General features: G+C 41.5%; 1 long non-coding RNA gene across 1 annotated transcript; it reads left to right on the top strand.

The window, feature by feature from the left end:
* The first annotated feature begins 1,054 nt into the window (after positions 1–1,054).
* On the top strand, positions 1,055–9,308 carry LOC130179291 (uncharacterized). The gene is made up of 3 exons (XR_008829271.1): positions 1,055–1,116; positions 2,576–2,650; positions 8,474–9,308. It is a non-coding gene; the product is annotated as an uncharacterized LOC130179291 (long non-coding RNA).
* Positions 9,309–18,118: the final 8,810 nt, after the last annotated feature.

An 18,118-nucleotide genomic window follows, 5' to 3' on the forward strand; every position in this document is an offset into this window, starting at 1 on the left:
TTTTACATTGCTGTAGGGACTGCTTTCACATTTGCTACGTCTGTCCTGTTCTGCATTTGGAGCACAGTGGTTAGATAGTTATCCTTTAAACCTGAATTTACAGTATCTATTCTACCTCTGAAGATTCTTTCTATCATCCTGAATGTGTTCAGTGGCAAACAAGGAGCAAGATCTTGTACATTACGTTGTGTTTTAGCTCTCTACAACCAGAGAGGTAAAGCTAACTTTACTAAGGCAATATTGTACCTTGGAGGATTTATGCTGGTGCATCAGTGACGACTTGGGGCATCCTTTACTTAGTTATATTGAATAGAGCCGACTTCTCCACGCAAGTCCTGTCAGTTGTGCTTCCTCATATCCCTGCAGGGCCAAAATCCAAAGTGAAATCCCACACAGAGCCCTGTCGTCTTGTCTTCATCGCTTTTGGCAGAATCTCCACTTTCTTTGGCTATCTACGTTTTATGCTATATGTCTCCCTTTCAGGCCTCTTTGCCCCAGATTCCCTTTTGACTGACTGTTATTCTCAGAGGCTAGAGGTGCAACTGTGATGTGAGTGGTGCACAGCAATGCTTTGCTCTCAATCATAAAATCAAAACTTTCTGTGGCTGTGAAATTAACAAGTATTCATGGAGCAGGTGTGAAACACAACCAGTCTTAGAGTTGGAAAAATTGTACACAGCATTCGAGTGTTCAGGGCAATATACCACTGCTGAAGCATATGTTTTAATATAGCAAACTATAATCATATCACTATTAAATCCACAAATTTAAATTTCCACAAATGTTTCAGTCTTCATCATTTCATATGAGCAAAATATTACCTGATAAGTATTTAAAACACTCACTTTCATTTACAATAATTATACACTCATTCATTTATATACATTCATTAAATGATTGGCTCATATTTTTTGGAATGACTAAAAGAAAATTCGGATAAATTAATTTCATTAATGTTAATCCAATGAGAATGAGGTCCTTCAAATGAGGACTCTGAGAGGTTACCTATTGCGCATGCTCCACGCCCACCGGATGCAGAAAAAAGGTAGAAGCGGGACATTTAAATCGCATGCCCTTCAATTTCGACCTAATTATTTGGAATCCTTGAAATGAAGGGTAAGTCATTTATAGATATCTACACGAATGTATTTAGTAAAAAGGGACAAGTGATGAATAGTACTTAGATATTTGTGAGGCATTTCTCAGTTGCTAAAACATAAATTGTGTCAATCATTTCTCACAGTTAGTGCTAGTTAAACTCTAGCTCTTAAGTTAGACAACCCGGTTACATTATCTCTCAAAATAGCTTTTTTGTGTATGTAGAATCTCTGCCACTGAACCGCGGTGTAGAAAAACAAACCTGCAACCAGTTCAATGAAGGTAATGGCCCTTTGAGAGATTGATTTGGTGTGGAACGTGCACCTGTAGCCAGGCTAGCGGTTCTATTAAGAGAGTGACGCGGTGTGCGTGGGCGGAGTGCCATGACGTAGCCGTAGCCATGGTAAGTCGTAGCGTTTAGAGCAGTTAAGTTACTGTTTTCATTTTCCAGAGATGCTAACGTTGTAGCGCAGTAATTATCGGTGGACCCATGTGTTGCGTTAATGCCACAGAAATAAATCTCTCGTTCATGTATGACTGCATTTCTCTACCGGCGTCTGTGAGTGCTTTTTTCAGATAGGAGCTAGGCTAAAGAGCTTTAAAACAGGGATCTCTCGACCACGGTCTGCGGTGCAAAAGACTGTGTAAACTCCGTCTAACTTTTTCTGCTGGACAGACTCAACTCTCTCCACTGATATACAAAATATTGTATAGGAAAATATGATGCTATGAAAGCTGTGATGTAATATGTTTTTGTTTTGATGCAGAAATGTGTCCTTGTCAAACAAACTAAATTTTCATTTTAGTATTTTATTGTAGAGTTATCTGCACTGTATTTTGCAGAGGAATAACAAAAAGCAAGATGAAATCTTTTTTAATTAGGTGAAATATTGTATATTTTTTTAAGTCTGGTCATCAACATTAAAGTTTAGCAACATGTGCTGTCTATAATCTATGTCATTTTAGATAGTGTAATACTAATAGAACAATGCACAACACAACAACAATAGAAATATTACTTCTGTCTCATCGTGGCTATCTCCAAGGTTCGTATCACAATGGATTGACCTATGCTTATAAAACATATTTTATGCCCCTGCCATGACAATTGCATTTTCACAATTCTCTATACATATGCTCGACACAAGTGCCAAATGAGTATGAAGGTTTTCACTTAATCAAAATACTTCATCGGGTGATTATACTGATTACCTCACCTTCAGTCAGAGATGAGGAAGCAATTGGTCGTATCACGTAGGGAACATTTTGGTCAGAATGAATAAAACACCTGTGTGGTTGCCTCATTTCATGTCTGCTTTAGTTGAGATATTGTATAAATGTTGAGTACTTGCCCTTAGGGTTTCTGAGACCAGAGTATTGTCTATCACACATGTCTAACACTTTAATCAAACTAGCTTGTTTGCTATCAAGACTATCTTGTAACTACTGCTAAAATATTGTCCTTTCTTTTTTTAAGATGACACAGTGTTCCCTCAAGTCCTTGTGCATCTACCTAAACGAATACCTTGAGCAGCGTGTGAAGGAATACATGGTGAGTTACTTGTGAGACACTAGACACTAGATGTGACAAAGTGACAGATCTATTAAATTCACAGCAGCAATTAAGGGTGATGAAAATGAATAGCAGCAAAAGATACATCTGAAACTCTGTACAGTTAAAGCACATTGTGCTTTGTCCTTCATCTGCTGATTTGGTATTTGCTAAATGTATCAGCTTTAAACGTCTTAAAACAATATTATTAACCACTTTCATATATTTTGCACATAGGTTTTTTTCAGGTGTCATGGAAAATAAATAATTCATGCACACTAATAAAAAGGAAAACCACACGCACAAATTGCACACATGAACAGAACAGTGTGTCCCCGTCTCAAAAACCAAATTGTCAACATCAATTTTCATCCAAGCAGCTCATTTTGACCTTTTTGTCTATGGATTGATAACGTAATGAGTCTGCAGTTAACACTCTGTTAGGTGCTAGCATCAGCTGTGGTGTAATGAAATTATGTTCGTCCAATGATTTATTTTTTTGAGTGTAGTTTGATCATTTGGGAAATACTCATAAGCCTGTGTCACTCTTATGTATGTACAATAATGCTACAGCCATCAGCTGTTTATCTTAGCTCAACATAAAGTCTGGAAACCGGAGGGGAAACGGCTCTGTCCCAAGGTAACAAAATACCTACCAGCACCTTGAAAGTTTACTAATTAACATTATCTTGTTTGCTTAATGCATACAAAAACCAAGGTAAAAACCACTGGTTGTGCTTTAATCGATTATGTGCCAAACTCTTTCTGGGCTGGGCGCAGCAGCTTCCTTGACTACACGTAGCCTAGGTAACTGTTTCCCATCTGTTTCCAGTCTTTGTGCTAAGATAATCAAACTAGTTGCTAGCTGTAGCTGCTATTTGTCCTACAGATGGTATCAGTTTTTTAATGTAACTCCTGCCAAAAGAGCTAATTAGCCTATTTACCTATATACTAGCTACTGAATTTGGTTAGCTTGACGAACTATGGAAGGCTGCAAAAAATTCAATATAAGTCAATGTTTTCCTGAAATAAAAATATTGTGAAGGATGGCGTAGGAGAAAAAAATGAACACGTGTTTAGTTTCAAATTCAGCAGTACTTTTTGTGCACCCTATGTGATTTTTAAGTTTGTTACCTGTGGGGCAGGCTATGTATAATGAGACCCTGTCCAGCCCTATTTTCTCTCACTTCCTGGATTCAGACTAACTTGAAAAGGAATTAGAGATATGCTTCTCTCAGGACACAGCCTGTTGGAGAAAAGATGAATGGTATTAAGAAACTGACTTCCAGTCCTTTAGAGGACAGGGGTTTTGAGGAGAATAAAGTAATTTGAGATCCTCCTCTTTTCTGTGGCGTGTCTGTGATCATGTCTCTTTCACTCGCTTTCTCTCTAGTGATTATTTCTAGTCATCAAAAGGCAGAGTAGGGCCTGGAGAAAGTGGCTGTGGCCATCTTTCCCTCGCTCCCCAGGCTCTGCTTACTCACCACTAGTGAAGGTCAGTGGATGGACTCATTCACCTCGTCTTCAAATCACCAGCCCTCACAGTGCTCAGTTCTACAGCCCAGTGCAAGCGGTGGCTGCTGTTCCTAATGAATGTCCTGACTAAATACACTTATTAGATGATGATATACTTTGTACTCTGGATTTAGTCTTATTCTATCTGCAGTCTTCCTTCTCCCTTTCTCTGTGTTGATCTGTAGGTAATATTCTGCACTGTAGGTGCCTCCTACCTTTTATTGAAAAAGCCTCATGGCCATTTTATGCCAGCAAGATAATTATAAATGTAACCTGTGGCAAAAAAGCAAAACACAACTCCCACATCTCTCCCTTGCCATTTCTCTCTCTCTTTCTCTCTCTTTCTCTCTTTCTCTCTCTTTCTCTCTTTCTCTCTCTCTCTCTCCCCCCCTCCTCTCTCTTCCCTGCCCCCCACCCCCCCCACCCCTCTCAGCCTCAGGAGCTGATTTCAAATTTTCAAAGATATCTCATAGTGAGGCTGTGAGACTGAAGTCTCATAAATACCTTTATTATAATATAATGGCCACATATTTCTAGCCATTATTTCTAGTGGAAAAATTAGTTCATCTGTGTGATGAATGCCTCCACAGTCTTTGGGGCTTTAAATGTTCTTAGATGGACAATCGCTGGTAGGATAATATCTCAAATGGACACTCGCTAGTAGAATAATATGTCACAGTGGCTTTTCTTGAGTTATAGAAATTCAAGTCTCAGTGTAAAATGAGGCCGGCCTAAATACAAAAAAAATGCAGCTTACCACTTACTGATGCGTTCTTGGGCTTGAACTTGTTTGAGAAGCATGTTGCATGCAAAAGAGAAATCCTTGTTACTTTTGATTCTACTGTGCCATATCAACATATAATCCTTAATGTCTTTCTGTTTTGTAGGAGCCCAAGGCAACTTGCAATTGTCCACATTTAATGTATAGCAGATTTAGTATTGCACTACCATTAAGGTAGAGGATTTACATGAAAGAGATTTTTTTTTTAAGAATTATCAAAATCGATGCAGTAAAACCTGAGATTTTCTGACTTTCAATCCCCATTACGGGTCTTGCTCAAAAATACTGGATCCTACATTTCCCATAGTGCAACTTGATAGATCTTCCCTGACTGGTAAATGGTTTTCAAACTCCACACACCCACTCTCTGTTAACAAAACAAGAGCTTATTACCACGATAGCAGCTGTACTTATAACAGCAGTGTGTTGAGCAAATGCAACATGCTAACAATGGTAATGCTAACATGATGATGTTAAGCAGATATAATATTAACAATGTTCACCATCTAAGTTTACTGTGACAAAAAGTTAAGGAACTGCCAGAATGATTACAATTAATCCTGAGGGGAACATAAATCAAATACCAAATTTCATTCCAACCCATTGAGTAGCTGTTGTGATTTGGCTCAAAACCACATGTGCCAACCTATTGGTGTTGCTAGAGGAAAAGTCAGGTGATCACTTCAGTCCTTAGGATACATAATCTGGGAACCATGAATGTCTGTACCAAATGTTATTGCACCATCCATCTTAATGTTGATGAGATATTGAAGTCTGAACTACAGTGGTATACCAACCCACAGACTGACATTGCCATGGTTACAGGCATGCTGCTAGTATGGCTAAAAATTCGTAGCATCCAAGCCTAAGCTCTAATTACTCAAGTGATGTCACTCGAGTAGGTTTTTCAGACATGACAAAGGTTCTCCAGAGCCAATGTAGACATAACTGTTCTGTTATGTACTCTCTGTGACTACTAAATGGATTCAGACATATAAAGTTGGTGAAGTACCTGTCAAATAAAAAAAGTGAAAGTAAAACACACTTAAAATAATATCCTCTGTTAACTCTCCATTTTTAAATGTGAAGCTTTACTCTTAATTATGAGTGATTAATAACATTTCTTATCTTCTATAGTGTTATATACATGTATCCTGGTCCATGCTAAAGAAACGCCTATACTTGGTTTACCTTCTTAGTCAAAAAAAACCTTCATCAGACCCTCTACTCACCTCATGGTGATTGGACTATAATATGTGACAGTGCTCCAAGTGGAGGATTTGAGGTAATGCTCCACAACATGCTGCACTTTCCATTGTTTATTTATCAGTCAGGCCTTGAGTTATGGTGCGCTTGCAGTGAGGAATTTTAGACCGGACTATGGTCGCTGCAGGCCCCCTGGCATACACTGTACACTGAGAGGGAATCATTTATATTCTACTCCAGAGGTAACAGAAGAACATGAGATTGGGAAACAGCTCAAACACCACTCTGCTTGTGAGGCTTAAGGCACAGAAAAGTCAAGCTATTTTTTTTGAGGGGGGTGGGGGGGGGCTGCAGAGCATATTCAAGCAAGTTCTGTTTTTCTCTTTTTTTTTCTTGAATAGTTTCGCCAAAAAATCTCCTAATACATATGCTGTTCTCAGTTATACTTCCATGGTCACACATTTCAACACTGAAACTATATGGCTCAGTGGAGGTGTGATGGAATGCTGGCTTTGGTGAAATTTTCAGCAGCAATGAAATCTGACCAGTGAAGCTACCGGTAAATGCTGTAGGTGTCCATGTTCTGACCTGTATTGAAAAAGCCTGGAGGGCGTTTTCAGCCGCTGAGATAATTGCAAATGTATCCTTTGGCAAAAACATCAGCAAACTTGCCCCCTCCCTCAATGTTTTTTCTCTCTTCTCTCCCTCCCTCCCTCGGTTGAGAATTAATAATTAAATGATTAAAAGGTCTCAACTGTACTGTATTGCTCACTGGTAGCACCCCTCCCTGCACCAGCCTTACACATGGGTAGACCTGCATGCTAGGAGTGCTCTAATGATTCTGGAGCTTGCCATTCGAGGGCCACCCATCCATCATAGTGGTAAGGCCAGCGGCTTTATTATAATACAGAGGACAGACGTGCTCTGAGGCTATGTGGGACACAATAGAGGTCTTTCAACAGACCTATAAATACATGATCTGTCAGAGTTGCTGTCCTGGGGGCGCTCTCAGCCAGGCTCTAGCCCTCCGGTCGGCCATCACTTATGCTAAGATATGCGCCAGCCCCGAGGCTAAGGCTAAGGCTCAGTTCATTTCAGCCCCTCATCAACCACCACATTCTACCTCCAGCCATGAGAATAAATAAGAACAAGATGAAAAAAAACGTGATTCATTATGATGGAGAGCAAAACCTTAACAAAACAAACAAATGGAGGAAGTGAAAACAAACAGTGATAGCCTACTATTGACTCTTTGGCAGCAGCATCTGAAAAGCTGTCTCTGAAATAACACGGGGGGTTGGGGGGGGTTGATCCAACAGCACACTTCAATATGAAGGAAAGGCTGACCATACAGGTTACGTGCTGAGACATTTATTTTGCTATCGCACTGGTATGGACAAGAAAATTCTGACAAACAACACTGCACCTGCGAGTATGTGAGTTTAGAGGAAGTAGAACGTCGCTGTCTCCCATCAGCTTTTCCTCCAGTATTATGTTTTTGAAAGTAAATTTTAAGTGAAATAAGCAGCTCCTCCTCCTCCTGCTGCTCCTCTCCTCACCTTATCTCAGGTGAGAATCTCCTTTCACTGTTGCCTCCGAGCCAAGATCAGCAATCTGGGAGTTGGGTGTGTTCTTTTGGAGATTAGTGTGGATGGAGGCTGTTGCATGTTAGAATAATAAACAGGTGAACACTTTAACTTTGCATAATTCTCTATCTCTGGGCCACCTTAATGTATTAAAATCATATTCTTCCTGGGGGCAGAAAACCAGCAGCAGATTATGTCCAGGGCACAGTGTGTGGAAACCCAATGACAAATCCCACCACTCGCACAACAATGATCACCTGGGAAGGAGGTTGCTATTTATCATGCTTTTCACCAAATCCTGGCATTTAATGGTGTGATTCTAGCTGTTTGAATTGTAAGTATTGCTAATGTGAATGGTGATGTGGTAATGCCATGTTTACACTGGGACTCATTCCGCTGTATCTACAAACAACACCTTACTCAAAACACATGTTCATGTGAGCCCCCCCCCCCCCCCCCCGCAGAGCTTCCTGTTCCCATCCAGAACATACCCACTCCACCAGCCCCCTCTTTGAGTACTCCAAGGGTTTTGACAGCCAAGCCAGGTAGGGGGTAGTGTTCATAATGGCTGGTGTTCTCAGCTTTAGAATTTAGTTGCCCCCCCCACACCCCACCCCATCCCTTCACACACAAATGCACACAACAACGCCCCCTGCACCAGTCTCATCCACCCCCCAGCGCTCCCACCCCAACTCACTCTTCTTCTTCTTCTACTTCTACTTCTTCTTCCCCCAGATCTCTCTTTGCCACAGCTGCTTCCTCCTGGCCTTGCCCCGAGCTTTCAGGAGGCTTCCCAGCTCCCTCTCCCTTCCCCTGCAGTCAAGAAGGAAAAGCAGGCAAAAGGAGGGAAATAAAACTTCAGGCACACCACGCAAGGCCATCTGGGTAATCTTGTTCAAAAGGCTTGAGGTAATAGCTGCAATTTACACAGGCAAAAAAAAAAAAAAAAAAAAAGAACAGACCTCATTTCCATACCTACCAGCCTCAAGGAGATGAAATTGAATAAACTAAGAATTAGAAAAGAATTACAGTAAAACCAATACGGAATATTCAACATTAGTTCATTTTGTCCTTGCAACACCCCCTCCTTGCACACACATCTTCTGGTTTCCTAAGAAAGAGAACAGTTGGGCTGACATGAAGGTGCCGTGGACAACTAACAGAAGAACACAAGCGTACACACTCCGATACACCAACACAGCTCCACTCAAATACACGTGCAGGCACACACAGCCGAGGGGAGAAACAATATTTGCGATGAAAGCAAATCAAACTGAAATCCAACATGTTAAAGTCAAGTTGATTAGTGTGGAAATGTAAAAGCATCTTCAACTGGCATATCCCACAGTCATAAAGATATGTTAATTTGCAACTTAATGGCTGAAAGCATAATTTTGCTTATATAAACCTTGAAACGTGCTGCATTTCTGAAATGCGCCTTAATTTAATGAAGTAAACACCACCACAAAACAATAAATGCCCCAATTAAAGAACAGGCATGAAGAGAAGTGTCTATTTCCCATTTTGCCCCTGCGGACATATGTACCCAAGCGTGTCTGTGCATTTACTCACACGCAAAACCATATGCATCGTGTGCAGCTCATAAACATCATGCCTTCACGTTTCACATTAGCATATGTGCTGTGTTGTTTAAGATGTAGGTTATCTGGTGTGAGATCCAGGCTACATGTTTATGGCGATATCACTGAGCACGCATGCATTTACGTGTGTGTGTGAGCGTCTGTTGGGGGGTAGGAGTGTGTGTGTTCGTGTGTGTGTGTGTGTGCGTGCGTGCTTGCTTGCCTCGGTACATGTGATTGTATGCAAGAGTACGTCTGTGATGGTATGGTGTTACTGTATAATTAGTACATAATGTAGTCAGGGTTACCATTCATAATCGCGTGCATGTTATTGGAACATATTGTGTGTTAAAGGCAGGATGTGCCATCCTCTATTCTTTCTTCCTTCTTTGCCTGCCCCTGTGTCTGTATGTCATCTGGCCTGCTTCGCACTCCTGGGGGGCATATCCCATCAGGCTCGCTGTGCTCCAATGTGTCCCGACAGACCTGATGTGATCTGAGTGGCTGACGGGTTTGTCCCTGCTGCCCGCTGTCTTTTCTCTTCCCTGCTTCACTCACACATGTGCCTAAGAAACACACAACTTGATGCAGACTGACTGGATTTTGCACCTCCTGTGGAAATCTTTCAATCAGTCCGTGTGTAATTATCTGCTGCATGTGCAGCCACCGAAATGTGTTCAGCATGTAGGGAGTCGTGCATGATACCTCACAACAATAATCTCCAGTTTGATCTTGAGTTTCAATTTTGCCACAGATAATTCAAGTGTGGAACATGGTTACGTGCCTCACTTCTACTTTTAGTATCCATTTGAATGAGTGCATAAATCTGAACGTTCAATTATGAAACCCCGCTGGAGAGAAACAATGCCCTCTTGGTTCAGTAGCCATCTTACACACACACACATACACACACACACACACACACACACACAGAAGCCTGGGGGGATGCAGAAAGAGTGGGGGTTGGATACCATGAGTCTAGGGCATCAAACTGGGGCTTAGAGACAGAGATATACCAACTGGAACCTTATACCTACAGGGTGTGTGTGTGTGTGTGTGTGTGTGTGTGTGTCTGCTCGTATCCTTGTGTTAACACAAACTCACACACATATGGAGGAAGTGAGTGTCATATTGAGGAAAGCAGAATGCTGCATAGGGGGAATACAGTTTGTGGAGGCTGTGTATGTGTATGTGTGTTTGAATATAATCTAATTGCTTACTAGTGGAGGACAAAATTGTTTCGCCTGTAGGTATAAGTATGGGTGGTGCTGATGAGAACTGGTCTGATATCTCAATCCACCAATCAGCTATGCAGGGCCACCCCACAGCTTACCTCTTAGAATCATGTCCTTCATGTACTAATACTGTCTATGTGAGCAGGACTTTTTTTTCTTATAAAATCAGGTTATTTGCTCTTAATTCTTTCATAAAATGGACAATGAAAATGAGGGTGGTTTAAAGTCTCCATTCAACAGCAACAGGGAGCATCAGGCCTTTAGCCTTTAATTAAAAAAAGATCAGGGGGATTTGTATTGATATTTTTCTATGCACTTTAGGCACAGAACTATAATGCCTCAAGTCCACAGTAATGTTTTTTTGATCAATGATTAACTACCTTAGTTGGAATCTTAGATCACCTTTAGGTGCTCCTCACAAGCTATTTTGTCTTGTGGCTAAAATGAGCCACAACATGGAGGAAATGGCTGCAGAAATGGCTCAGGGAGGACAGTGACGAAGCAATGTTATTATCCCGCTTGTGTCCATTCAAGCAGCACGACTCAAGTATTTGCTTGAACTCAAGGTGAAGGTCCGACGAGACAGGTGCTTTCTATCACTAAATTTGCTTTCAGTGACTATTGTAGAAATGATGGATGGCTCACTGTGGCGCTCAAACTTTTTCCACATGAATAATATTGCAGCTGTACTGTTCTAAGATGACACATAAAGTTGGCCATTTCTGACATGATGTTTTGACACTGTCAACTTGGGAAATTCTTCTTTCAAAAGCCCAAGGACATAGCCGCCATTTTAGGGGGAGGAGGGGGGGCAGACGCTGTCTGTGATCATTCTGACCGGCTCGCCGACAGGGGGGGAGGGCTTGCAGGAGGCCGGGCAGGTCAGGAGTCACTTGAGTCATGTGACAACCCCAGGGCTTTGTTGGGGAGTGACAGGGAGACCAAGAATCAGAGCTGTGGTGTAGCTGCAAGCCCACGGGTGAAAAGGAGGTCAGTGGCCACAGGAAGCAGTGCAAAAGTGCTCAGAGCTACTGTCCTTAATGAGAGCACATCCCCTGGGGTGTATATCCCAGCAGCCTAACTGCCACATGAAAAACTCCAATCTATATAGAGTGCTGCGGGCGCAAGAGAGCAGCCATTTTCATGGTCCATTCCCTAAGCCAGGAGCCATCTTGTGAGGTAAACAAACCCAAGTACAAAGATGTGCACCTTGGTACAGGGCCAGTGCTGTTCCATCATTCACACCGTGCTCTATGAGTCCTTGTCTTACCATTTGTTTGGTTTGAAAGATCTTGACTGCTCGAGTCTCAGTAGGGGCCTCCTACAAACCATTGTAAATTGATTTATTAATAAAGTTTGTATGCTGTTGAAAAACAGTGGCTAATAAAACAGTAGCCCTATAGGCTGAGTGGAAGAAATATATCTGAAAATAAACTTTGAGTAACTCATTAGATTAATAAAATTATAAGAATAATAACCCTGAGCACTGCCTGGGGAGGGAAATCTCATTAACAGGTTTTTCGATTCCACCTTTCAATACATTTGTTAAAAGTGCCAGAGAGTGTTCAATTATCACCCGCCCTCTCACCTCCAAGACACAGGGTGACAAGAAACCCCAGAGAAACCTGCAGGGCCAGGGAGGGGCCATGCACACAAGAACACACATACGCACACACATATATATGTGTGTATATATATATATATATATATATGTGTGTGTGTATATATATATATATATGTGTGTGTATGTATATGTATGTATATGTGTGTGTGTATATGTATATATATATATATATATATATATACACATATATAAAAAAACAAATATGCACAGGGTTTCACTTCATCCCCCCCTGAGTAATGGGCTTTCTGACCATTTGTTTAATACTGTCAACAAACAAGGCAAGAGCTGGAGGGCTACTCAGGCAACGCAATCCCACTCTTAAATGACTATGAGCCCATGAAACACACACTCTCAGGTCTGTACATGTCCAAGTGTTCGTACACAAAGAAGGGAGCTTTTGCCTATTGAGACTTTTAACAAAATATTTCTTATATTCTAAAGAAACTGCTTTCATCCAGCTGGCTTTCATAAGAGCAACCAAGAGCCCCACCTAAGTTTCTTTCTTTCATCTGTTTCCAATCTTCATATTGGCCTTTGGGCTACATCCTTGAGGCAGGAGGTTTGGAAGGCTATATTTGCTCTGGAACCATTTACTGTGCCCTCCTCCTTCTCGAGACATGGCAGAGCACCCGAGGGGGGGTGCAACTCGGCCCACCTGGAGTGCTGTGTCTCCACCTAACCCCCCCCTGGTGGTAGTCACCAACACTGTGCAGCATTAGTTTGTGCCTCGCAGGCCTCCAACTACAGCAACTGCTTGGAAAGACATCACAATCTGGAGATCAAGATTGAATAATGCCAGCTTCAAAACAGCAGTTTGTACGATGCAGAGCTGAGAGAATGGATTCAAAACATATGTGGCCAACTAAAAGCTTGACCACAGCTATGTTATGGCATAACATACATGGCGTTTACATGCTATACTTTTTTTTTTTAAAGCAGAGATGAGATGCTGGGTAAACAGAACGTTGAACTGTATGCTCAAAGTGCACACTGCACTATTTCCATGTTTATTTTTGGTACCAACTGGCTAACAGTTAGCTTCACTGCAGCAACACCTAGAGCTAACACCTCTTGCCAGCTAATATTCCTTAAAATAACCTCCAACATCCATGCAAAGAAGGCGTAAAATGGACTTGTGATCATAATAACTAAGACAGCTAAGTAGCTTCCTAATTAAAAAGTAAGACTTAAGTTGAGCTATATGTGGTTAGTCTGCCTGCAAGTGCCAACTTGTAGATATTTTGCACAGGCTAAAAAAACTATTTATGTTTTACCAGAAAAACAGAGCAATTTAAATTGTTTTTATTTTTTCTAAAATATATATTTTTCATTAAGAAAATGTGCAAATTGCTGGATATATCCCTTTTGTCAGTTTAAGCGATGTGCATTATGTGTGCAATGTATTTGTTTGACCCTGATAAAAGAGGGCTATTGTGGACTTCAGAATATGTGGTGTTTTTAAGGCCATGAGCCTCTAGAAAGGGCAGATCAACCATCTTGTTACTTGCAAACTAAATTAAAACCTCAAGGAAAAAGAGATACGAAGAAGAATGTGATTAAATAACACATTGTGGACACAGATGTATGGTAACAATTTGGTATATTTACACACAGTAAACATGAGTCTGTTCTTATGTAAAGAGGCAAGATGATTTGCAGATAGGTAAAAAATATATTTAAAAAAGACAGTATCTCCGCTGGAGGCAAGAGAGAAGTCATTTCTTTTTCAGCCCTCTAGCACCAAACCTGACGTCATTCATTTCCATTTCTCTGTTGCCTATGCCGCTGTTGAAACTGCAGTCTGTGTTTGCCTTGTTCCAGTTTATATCCAATGGATTGGCATTTAGTGTGACAGAGGAGAAAAGAATATGTGAAAAAAAAATCAATCCTTTGAAAATGGGTTTTCATCAGCTACAGTGTCTGATGTTGTGGTGAGGTAATGAACAAGGGCACACAGTGGCATTGATGCAAAGCACCAGAAACCAGGACCAGTCATTATCATCCAACTACAAAGCCGTGACGACAGTTTCTGACCTGCAGTGCCAGCCCAACCTGTGCCACCTATCAGCAAGAAAACTAATGGTGGTTTTTAAGCTGCAGATGTAGATGATGTGCACAATAGGCCTTTTTTTTTTTTTTTTTACTTATAGTAGAAAAAGCACAACTGTTACTAAAACAATACTGACGGCTCTGCTTTATTCAAGTGTCCCTGTAAGCCATGACAGTGGGTTCCCGTGCACAATACCAGGAGCAGCTAAATGGTATTGAGCACCATTAATTTTATTATTTACACCTGTGCTACTCCTACTGTGACATGTTGAAATGTCTTCCATGAGAAAGCTACAGGCAAAGAAAGTAAAACCTTCTGCAATTTTGATATTAATGCCGCCTACAGGCAATTAGGCCTAGATTGATTTTTCTGTCTTTTGTTTTTTTATATCTGCTGTTTGTGTGTGAGTATATGTGTGTGGGTGTTTGAGGTTAACATCTTGGCTCACTTGTCTGGAAAAGTTTAATGGTATGTGTCATAATGGGGGAAATAAATGAGAAATGACTTAAGAAACTCTTGAAAAGCTAGCATGTGGTGTTCTGTACCCTGACACTGAATTGTATTGTAGTTCTGTTTAAATATGGCGTATTCAAAGTATTTGAAGTACAATATTATATTTAGACCAATTATTTCATTTTAGCTAATAAGTGGAAAACCAAAGGCAATAGTTGCTATATAAAGATAAAGAAAAAAGTCAAAGGCTGTAACACTCAATGACTGTAGGTGGTGCAAGTGTTAAAAGCGTGTACATTTCTTTGCCTGTAGGTGGCGACATCACTGTGTCTACATGTAGGTCTCACCTGCTGTTGGTGGCGTAGGATGCCATGTGTAAAAGTGGCCTGACAATGACTGAACAGCTTCCTCTTGTGGAGATCCTGGAGCAAAGCTAAATGTGGGATGTGGGTTTGTGAGTCAGATAGATAAAATTCTAATCGTGTGATTCTCTAAACTTGTTTTTTTTTTTTTTTTTTTTCAAAGAGGAATGATTATCTGACAAACTACTGTTGCTGACACATTTATTCCATGTCTAAAGATAAGGATTTGGTTTACAGAATATAAGGTAAAAAAAAAAATCAAAAAGTAAACCGAAATGAGTACTGGTGCATTCATGATAGAATGTAGAGCAAAAAAAAACGCAGGCATACACATACACACACACACGCGCACAGTCAAAGTTTTAGTGCTTAGTTTTGATTCAGCTCTTCATTAGCCACAGGGCCCAACTCCAGTTAGCTCCAGTATTAGGCTCAATTAGAACAAGATCCAATTAGAGGGCTCCTTCCCCCTGGGGCAAGGAGAGGCAGGAAATGGAGACTGAGAAATGTATAAGTCGACAACATGCGGACACAGCCAACATAAACAAACTTACTTTGTTGATCTCTGCTGTTGCTATGCAGGAGTCCTCTGGGAGTTAAAGCCCTGCTAGTCTAAGCTATGAGATAAAACAAAATAAAAAAAAGCCCCGCAGCAAAACATGAACTCTGTGAACACAAGGGCTCCGACACCATGAAGGGAACGTCTGGGCCCAGAAAATGAAAAGCCCACAGGCGTTTTCCATTTACAGCTAAAAATCCAGCACTAGCTTCTAGCCAGGGTTAGTATCAGACTCTCAAAATGAACACTTACACTACGGGGGGAACAAATGAGTATCTTTCTATTGTCACTCTATTAAATCTGTCGGTTAATAGACATATACCTTACTACTGACAGAAATCAATAATGTACAATAAGATAAAGGACAGGAGAGAAAGAAAGAAGAAAGAAAGGTATAATTGGTGAAAGAAAGGGGGGAAAAAAAAGGAGAAAGACAGAGATCCAATTGTGTGATTCTCAGCTCAGTATTTGCTTCTATCTGTATGGTTAGAGGTGGTGATGGCGGCAATGTGCGAGCTGTTTGGGCTTGCCCTTGCCTCAGGCCTCCAGTGTTCCTCCCCCAGGCGGCGTGTGAGGGAAATGGTGTGTGGTGCGAGGGTAAACCTTGACCTGCCTGCCAGGAGGCTGCACACGGAATGAAATGAGCACAAACAAAGTGGGGGAGAGAGAGGAGGAGGAAGAGGAGGAGGAGGAGGGGAGGGGGGGGGTGTCAGGCAGCAGTGGAGGAGGTATATGGCTGTACTTGTGTCACCGCTACACCCCTTTGTGTTGTTGTCTGATCTGACTCTGAGTGGCAGGATACACATCGTACAACCGTGGAGGGACACACACACACACACACACACACACACACACTCGCTCATTTGGGAGTGCTCAGGTGTTGTGGGTGGAATCCTGGTATGTGGCGAAGATGGAAAGTGAAATGTTACATTTCCCTTCATGCTCTGCCAAGTTGTGTTTCAGGGAAAGATGGAAATCCCATTATGTCACATGCCTAACTTGGCCCCACAAACTCTGAAACTCGTTTGTGAAAATTGGGTTCAGATCTTAATGAGTTGCAAAGTGGCTCCGGTCTTATAAGTCTGCAGAGGATATATTTGTTGAAACATCAGTGAAAGTGTGGCTATGCATAAGCCCCGATTTAGAGTTACAAGCAACTTGCAGCCTGGCAACCTAAAGTTACTGCTCTGCTCTGTTCTTTCCTGTCATTTGATTCTGCAAACAGTAGGTGTTTGAAGAGATGAGAATTTGTTCATCGCTATCCGGGGAGAATTAAATAAATTTAAAAAGGTATAATCGCTGTAAACCAGTGTGTTGACAGAAGTGTGTACGCCATATCACCCTGCTTACCTGTGAAAAGCCCAGTGAAATCCATTACATACTTTAGAGACAACTCATGAATGGAATAATTAGCACAGCATGCTTTCCGCCCGGCTGGAAGTCTCTCTCGATAATGAACAAAGGAAAGGAAATTAGCTTTTGTCTCATAAAGTCACAACTTCAAAGATCCCTGCCATTGCATTAATACAGCCATAGCCTGCAGCAGCATGGAAGAGAATAAAATAAGCACTCTCACTCAGACCCCATTCCTATCAAGGTCTTTCTTAGGACAAATACCGCAAGCTTGGCTCTTATAGACCACACACACTGGACTGGATCAGTAGGAGAAATTAGGAGAGAAAAAGCTGTGCAAAGCCATCCAAGTAAAGTGGATCCTCACACAAAACATGGTTTACATTAGTAAAAAAAAAAAAAATCTCCAGGTGTAACACTATTTGAAAGTATCATTCCTCCGTGCAGCTGGATGTACACTTAATCACATCAGGTCAACACTTAGGCCCGGGGGTTCCCAGCTGTGGCCTGGGCGACCTGCGACGGCCGTCTCGCCTAACTGCTGTTGCAGTCAGCTGCCCCCAGCAGTGTGAGTGGTACACTGATCTGGTGCTGGGTCATCTGGCCTGGCACTACTACATTACAGCACATTAAAAAAAAAAAAAAGACCAAAACAGCCCAGTGTTTGTGGGGGGGAGCTGACACGATTGATGGTGACGGATACAGTTTAGGTCCACAAATTGAATCAATGTGAGGGGGTTTTCCAGATACTGTGGAGTGTAGAACGTATCCATGTGAAGTGAGAGCATTTAAAAAAAAGATATATATATATATATATATATATATATATAGTAGTCTTTCTTACTGTGTGCTTAACCTCCTCAACATCATCAATATTTTGTCCTAACAGTTGTTATTGTCGTTGTCTCAAAGCTAAAGGAAGCCGCACTGAAGACCAGGGCGAGGCAAGTATTGTCCAAGGCACTCTCTCTTCGCCTATCTGCTCCTTTATCTGCCAGGATCAGTTGTTAGTGCTGGCAGTTTTCCTCTACTGTCCTCTGGAGAGAGGTGGCTCTCAGCTGGAGAGAGGCGCCAGAGGCTATGCACTGTCTCCATTGTGTGGAGAGACACACGGAGGACTTGAGAGACTCAGTGCAGGTGCAGAGAGGAAGAGTGAGAGGGAAC

The sequence above is a fragment of the Seriola aureovittata genome, chromosome 12 (genome assembly GCF_021018895.1).
Source record: "Seriola aureovittata isolate HTS-2021-v1 ecotype China chromosome 12, ASM2101889v1, whole genome shotgun sequence".
Classification (NCBI taxonomy): Eukaryota; Metazoa; Chordata; class Actinopteri; order Carangiformes; family Carangidae; genus Seriola; species Seriola aureovittata.